Source organism: Vigna unguiculata, chromosome 1 (assembly GCF_004118075.2).
Source record: "Vigna unguiculata cultivar IT97K-499-35 chromosome 1, ASM411807v1, whole genome shotgun sequence".
Lineage (NCBI taxonomy): Eukaryota > Viridiplantae > Streptophyta > Magnoliopsida > Fabales > Fabaceae > Vigna > Vigna unguiculata.
Genome location: NC_040279.1, coordinates 14550873 through 14559153, shown reverse-complemented (window position 1 = coordinate 14559153; position 8281 = coordinate 14550873).

Below are 8281 nucleotides of genomic sequence, written 5' to 3'. Positions count from 1 at the left end.
ATTTTTTTAATAAAATATGTTATTTTGATTTATACATTTTAATATTTTTTCTACAAAGAAAGAAACTTATATAATTATATTTTTTAATCATATTTAAATAAAGGACAATTTGTTAATCTTGTTTTTTCTTGATTTAATATAATTTTTAATCTATAACATCCATCAAATCACTCACAAACTTCAACAAACTTTACTCTAAATCCACTCACTTTCACCTTTGGTCCCCTTAAACTTAACAAGACAAGTTTCACACTCTAATCCACTTGAATTCATCCTCACCCTCTCCCTCCAATAAACATTGAGGGAGAGAGGGGAAGGAAGAGGGAAATTCCTCTATTTTTCAATCATCTCTGTTATGTAATGGTTTGACGGTGATATCATGATTACAATTAAGTCCACAATTTATTTTTCAGCTTAATTATTAAAATGATGTAAAAATATGGCCTTTGAAATTATTTTTACAAAAATAACTAATAACAAAAATTTTGAAATTGTTAGAAAATAAGGTTTAAATAATAATTATTAATTATAAATTTTTTTATTACATTATTTTATAAATATTTGTTTAATAAAATATGTTAATTTCATTTATACATATTAATATTTTTTTTACAACAAATCAAACTTATATCATGATAATTTTTAATCATATTTAACATAAAGGACAATTTCGTAATGTTGTTTCTTCTTGATTTAAATATAATGTTTAATTTATCCAATTAAGCAAATCACTCACAAACTTCAATAAACAATATTCTTAATCCACTCACTTTCACCTTTAATCCCCTTAAAGTGAACAAGCCAAGCTTCATACTCTAATCCCCTTGAATTCATCCTCTCCCTCTCCCTCCTATCGTGATAATTTTTAATCATATTTAACAAAATTAATCATAACGAAAATTTGAAAATTGTTATAAAATAAGGTTTAAAAATTAATTTTCAATTATAAAATTTTTTATTACATAATTTTATAAATAATTTTTATTAAAATATGTTACTTTGATTTATACATTTCAATATTTTTTCTATGATAATCAAACTTATATAATGATAATTGTTAATTATTTTTAAAATAAAGGACTATTTGGTAATCTTGTTTTTCCTTGATTTAAATATAATTTTTAATCTATCAATCCATCAAACACTCACAAACTGTAACAAACTTTACTCTAAATCCACCCACTTTAACCTTTAATCCACTTAAAGTGAAATACACAAACTTCATACTCTAGTCCACTTGAATTCATCATCTCCCTTTCCCTCCAATCAACCTTGACGGAGAGAGAGAGGAAGGAAGATGTAAATTCCTCTATTTTTCAATCATCTATGTTATCCCATGGTTTGAGGGTGATACCAAGATTAAATTTATGTCCGCAATTTATTTTTGAGCTTAGTTATGAAAATGATGTAAAAATATGACTTATGATTTTTTTACAAAAATAATTAATAATTCACCGTTAATCCACATACAAATTTCAGACTCAAATCCACTTGAATTCATCATCTCCCTCTCCCTCCAATCAAACTTGACTGAGAGAGAGGGGAGATTAGATGAAAATTCCTTTATTTTTCAATCATCTTTGTTATGTAATGGTTTAAGGGTGATATCAAGATTACAATTATATCGGCAATTTATTTTTTCAGCTTAGTTATGAAAATGTTGTAAAAATATGGCTTTTCAATTATTTTCACAAAAATAATTAATAATGAAAATTTGAAATTGATATAAAATAAGGTTTAAAAAGTAATTTTAATTATAATTTTTTATTACATTATTTCATTAATTATTTTTTAATAAAATATGTTATTTTCATTTATACATTTTAATATTTTTTGTACAACAAATCAAACTTATATATAGATAATTTTTAATTATGTTTAAAATGAAGTACAATTTTGTAATGTTGTTTTTCCTTGATTTAAAAAATATAATTTTTAATCTACCACCTCCATCAAATCACTCATAAACTTTAACAAATTTTACTCTAAATCCACCCTCTTTCACCTTTAGTCCACCTAAAGTGAACAACACAAACTTCACACTCTAATCCACTTGAATTCATCATCTCGCTCTCCCTCCAATCAACCTTGACGGAGAAAGAGGGGACGAAGGATGGAAATTTCTTAAATTTTTCAATCATCTCTGTTATGCAATGGTTTGAGGGTGATATCAAGATTACAATTACGTCTGCCATTTATTTTTCAACTTAATTATGAAAATGATGTAAAAACATGGCTTATGAAATTAATTTTAACAAAATAATTAATAATGAAAATTTGAAAATTGTTATAAAATAAGGTTTAAAAAGTAATTACTAATTATAACTTTTTATATTACATTATTTTATAAATAATTTTTTAATAAAATATGTTATTTTCATTTATACATATTAATATTTTTTCTACAAGAAGTCAAACTTATATAATGATAATTTTTAATTATTTTTGTTCCTGCGGAGAACAAATAAGAGATGTTAGACACAAACATTACCTTACCTCAATCCGCAATCTTCTCAGTAGGCTTCCTCCCGGCTGGCATATGCTATTTGTAGATATCTCGGTTTGGACCCGAGAGGGGTTACCTGCGGAGAAGACTCTGACGCTCAAGTCAGCAAAAAACTCTCAGAAAGTCAAATCTCGTAATTAAAGGAGTAATGAACGCGTACCTTTAATTGCTGGGGTCCATGGATATTTATTGATTATTAATTATGTCTGGCCATGTCATGGGCTGGGCCCCTATTTGGGCCGTAGGTGGGCCTGGGCCTTAGTCCAGGTCACTTAGTTCGATTTTCGTGGGCACTAGGGGTTTTGGTGGTAATGCTAAAAATTTGTCAGGTTCTCGCTTAGTTTCCTTAAGTTACCGACTTAGGCCGGTTACTTCTTTAGAGGCTTAGGTCGTTGCTCTTATAGCGGCTTAGGCTGGGTACTTTTATTTGCTTGGCATATGTATGGTAACTATTTGCGTCCTTGGGAACTATGTAGACGAATTTTATGGCTATAGTCAGGCTAAGCCGCCTAGGTGTAGTACAATTTTTAAAATAAAGGATAATTTGGTAATCTTGTTTTTTCTTGATTTCAATATATTTTTTAATTTATCACATCCATCAAATCACTCACAAACTTCAACAAAATTTATTCTAAATCCACACACTTTCACCTTTAATCCCCTTAAAGTGAACAACACAAGCTTCACACTCTAATACACTTGAATTTCTCCTGTCCCTCTCCCTCCAATCAACTTTGAGGGAGAGAGGGGAAGGAAAAGGGAAAATTCCTCTATTTTTCAATCATCTATGTTATGCAATGGTTTAAGGGTGATATCAAGATTACAAATATGTCTGCAATTTATTTTCAGCTTAATTATGAAAATAATATAAAGGCCTTTGAAATTATTTTTACAAAAACAATTAATAACGAAAATTTAAAAATTTTTATAAAATAAGGTTTAAAAAGTAATTATAAATTATAAATTTTTTTATTACGTTATTTTATAAATATTTTTTTATTAAAATATGTTATTTTCATTTATACATTTTAATTATTTTTAAAATAAAGGAAAATTTGGTAATCTTGTTTTTTCTTGATTTAAAGATAATTTTTAATCTATCACATCCACCAAATCACTCATAAACTTTAACAAAATTACTCTAAATTCACTTACTTTCACCTTTAATCTACTTAAAGTGAACAACACAAACTTCACACTATAATCCACTTGATGTCATTCTCTCCCTCTCCCGTCAATCAACCTGAGGTAGAGAGGGGAAGGAAATAGGAAATTTCTCTATTTTTCAATCATCTTTGTTATGCCATGATTTGATGGTGATATCAAGATTACACTTATGCCCGCAATTTATTTTTCAGCTTAATTGTGAAAATGATGTAAAGATATGACTTTTGAAATTATTTTTACAAAAACAATTAATAACGAAAATTTTAAAATTGTTATAAAATAAGGTTTAAAAGTAATTATTAAATATAAATTTTTTTATTACATTACTTTATAAATATTTTTTTATTAAAATATGTTATTTTCATTTATACATTTTAATATTTTTTCTACGATAAATGAAACTTATATAATGATAATTTTAATCATATTTAAAATAAAGGACAATTTGGTAATCTTGTTTTTCCTTGATTTAAATATAATTTTTAATCTATCACATCCATCAAATCACTCACAAACTTCAACAAACTTGACTCTAAATCCACTCACTTTCACCTTTAATCCACTTAAAGTGAACATCACAAACTTCACACTCTAATCCAGTTGAATTCATCATCTCCCTCTCCCTCCAATCATCCTTGATGGAGAGAGAGGGGAAGGAAGATGAAAATTCCTCTATTTTTCAATCATCTCTGTTATGCAATGGTTTGAGGGTGATATCAAGATTACAATTATTTCTACAATTTATTTTTCAGCTTAATTATGAAAATGATGTAAAAATATGGCTTTTGAAATTATTTTTACAAAAATAATTAATAACCAAAATTTGAAAATTGTTATAAAAAAAGGTTTACAAATTAAATATTAATTATACATTTTATTATTACATTATTTTATAAATATTTTTTTTTATTAAAATACGTTATTTTCATTTATACATTTTGTTCCTGCGGAGAACAAATAAGACATGTCAAACACAAGCGTTAGCTTACCCCAATCCTCAATCTCCTCAGTAGGCTTCCTCTCGGCTGGTATATGTCGTCTGTGATATCTCGGTGTGAATTGGTTTGGACTCGAAAGGGGTTACCTGCGGAAGACACTCTGATACTCAAGTCAGCAAAACCTCTTAGAAAGTCAAATCTCGTAATTAAGAGAGTAATGAATGCGTCCCTTTAATTGCTGAAGTCCATGCACATTTATAGGTTATTAATTATGCTTAGCCACGTCATGGGTTGGGCCCCTATTTGGGTTGTAGGTGGGTCTGGGTCTTGGGCCAAGCCTTTAAGGACGGTTATCATGGGCCCTTAGGGGCCTTGCGAGTAATTCTCTGAACTTGTCAAGTTCTTGCTTAATCATCTTAAGTTTCCGGTCTAGGCCAGTTACCTTTTAACGGCTTAAGCCGGGTACTAGTAACTATTCATAAATGGTGATTACTTATGTCTTTGGGGGCTATATAGGTGACTTTTATGGCTATAGTCGGGTTGAACCGGCTAGGTGTGGTACACTAGTTCCCCAGTCTTTGTCAGTATATCTATAGCGGTTAAGGATGAGAAGTGTGTTTGGCTAGGCCGGCTAGGTGTGATACGCCAGTCCCCCAACCTTTAAGTGTGAGGAATAGTGTTAAGGCTTGGTATCCGAATAAGTTTAGGGTAGGTGAAGGGATGACAGATGTTAGACGTCTAATCGAAGGGTTTTTGCACCGTCATTTTTTAGGGTTGTGACCTTTGGTGTGCATTGTGATGCTTTATATAGGTTGTGACTTTTGGCGGGAAAAAGATGTGTCATTTGGAATCATCGCTTATAAATGTGGATTTCGTTGAGAGTTTGTTTTTGTTGGCTCATTTGTAAGAATTTTGAAATCAAAGATTTGCGTGTGTTAGAACTGTCTGACTAGTCCCTTGTATCTACCATCATCTTTCGTTCTCAAAAAGGTATGTCTAGTACTAGCGATAGTGTGTTGTTGTCGTCGTCAAGTAATGGGAGTATGCAGTCTAGAGGGAATGTAGGTAGACGTCTTGAGGAGGGAAGTGTTAGCCCAATGGCTATAGTGGGGAGAATTCTGATGGAGACGATAATTGAAGTGGAGGGAAGACCCTCCCGAGGAGATAGTGGAAAGTAGCTTGTCGGCCAAAGCTGGTTACGATTGGGTTGCAACTGATGTTCAAAACCAATCGTCATTATTTCGATGGTCTAGGCTGCTGAACTCGTGGCTGAATTGTACTCCCGTTATTACAAGGGTGTGGACCGTGGTATAGTATAATTGGAGCGGGTGAGCGTTGTTGAGCGCGTTTGTCATGGGCAAGAAAGAGCTGCCGATAAGTTTTTTTATATGTATATGTGCCATTTTTCCCAATTGCATGTTAGGTTGCGGCTAGACGACTTTGCTATGGGGATGCTCCGCCTATTAAATGTGGTGCCTACTCAACTACATCTGAATAGTAGGGCGTACTTGCAGGCCTTTCGTGTTCTTTGTCAGTCGCTGGGTTGGGTCATTGTACTGAAGGGAGCTAAAGGAAGCGAATCGCGAGAAGTTGAAGGATTTGCAAAGGAAGGTCGACAAGTTTGCAAAAGAAAAAGCTACTTGGGAGAAGGAGAAGGAAGAATGGAAAGAGGAGAAAAAGAGGTTGGGGACCTGGAAGGTTCGCTGTTTGGATTCAGAAATGAAGCTTAAGGGGAGAATAACCAACCTTGAGGCGGACTATGACGAGTTTAAAGAAAAACATGAAGGTGTGGAAGTGGAGCTCGAGGACTTGAAAAGCTGCATCATTCAAGAGCACATCAATGGGTTTCGAAAAGTGGTGAGGCAGGTGACCTTCTTCTACAAGGAGGTTGATGTGGCTGATCCAAGATTTGACGTGAACAAAGATGTAGTGGACAACCAGCTCATCGATCAAGCCGAGAGCAGCCCTGGAGAGGAGGTAGAGAAGGCAATGGCGGACGAAGACACGAATGCGGAGGCGATCGTTGAGGGTGAAGGTGACAAGGCGGTTTAGGATTTAGTTTTATGATTCCTATTGTTATAAATCCTAAGTTTGTAATAACCCGTACAATATTTTTCATTGCTTTTGAATGTGTTGTACATTTGTGGATATGTTTGTTGTGGTTGTTTGACAATAGCGTTCATGATAGGAACGCACTTATTTGGTGATGTTGTTATGCATGTTATACGCTATGTTTTATGTCTATCTGTCTGAATATGTTATTGTTGTTGGTTGTTCGGTTAATGGGAGTAGTCGACCCAGGTCACTTATTTGTGGTAAGGTTGGGAAACTAAAAACAAATTAAACATTAAGGTAAGGGTGTTCGACCTAGGCCACTTACTTGTGGTAAGGGTGGGGAACTAAAAACGAATTAAACATTAAGTTAAGGGTGTTCGACCCAGGCCGCATACTTGTGGTAAGGGTGGGGAACTAAAAATGAATTAAACATTAAGTTAAGGAGTAGACGTGAGGTTAAGAACCCTTTGTTTATTCCTGAAATTTGGGGTGCCTCGTTAAAACCTCCCTGGCCAAAACCCTCCTTAGGAAAAAAAGACCAGGTGAGGGAAAAAAGTACACCCAAGGTTACAAGTATGTGCTACAATACATGTCTTTAACTAAAGTAAAACTTGAGATGAGGCAGATTCCATGTATTGGTCTATCTTCCCCCGATAATATTTCAAGCCTATACGCTCCTCCTCCAGCATCTTCACGTATTCGGTATGGGACGTCCCAATTGGTGGAGAACTTGCCATCCCTTCGGGTTGGAGGTCGAGGTGGGTGCTCATGTTTTAATGATTTTAGACTGGGTTGTATAGTTCCTGGCCAGAGATGGTTCACCAATTTCAACTGGTATCATGGCGTCTACGCCGTATACAAGGCCGAATGAAGATTAGTTTGTTGCTGATTGAGGGGTACACCTGTAGGCCCATAGCACTTCCACTAATTCTTCTGGCCATGGGCCCTTGGCGTTGTCCAACCGTTTACACAGTTCTACTAGTATAACCTTGTTTGCTGCCTCGGCCTGTCCATTGGTTTGTAGGTGTTCAACAGAGCTGGTTACATGTTTGATGCCTTGGCCGATATAGAATTTAACGAGTTCTTTGTCTATAAACTGTCGGCCATTGTTAGTGATGATTGTGTGTGGGACGCCATACCGGCATATAATATCTTCCAGATGAATTGTTGGACTTGTTGGGCTGTAATGGTGGCTAATGGTTTGGCTTCTACCCACTTGGTGAAATAGTCGACGACTACTATCAGGAATTTTACTTGGCCTTTTCCCGGGGAGAAAGGGCCGAGAATGTCCATTCCCCATTTTGCGAATGGCCACGGGGATAGTATAGAATAGAGTTGTTCCTATTTTTGATGGATTAGGTTGCCATGTTTCTAGCAGGGTATGCATCTTTTGACAAAATCGTGCAGTTTTCCAGTTGGTAGTCATGGTGCGTGCGCCGGAATCATAGTCGCATATCCCTTCATGTAACTCTTTAATGATGTACTGAGTTTGTTCTGCAGTGACGCATTTGAGAAGTGGTTGGCCGTATCCTCGTTTGTACAGGTCATCACTGATCATCATGTACCTAGCGGCTTTAGTTAGCCAACTCCTGTTAGCGTCAGGTGGGGGGTTACC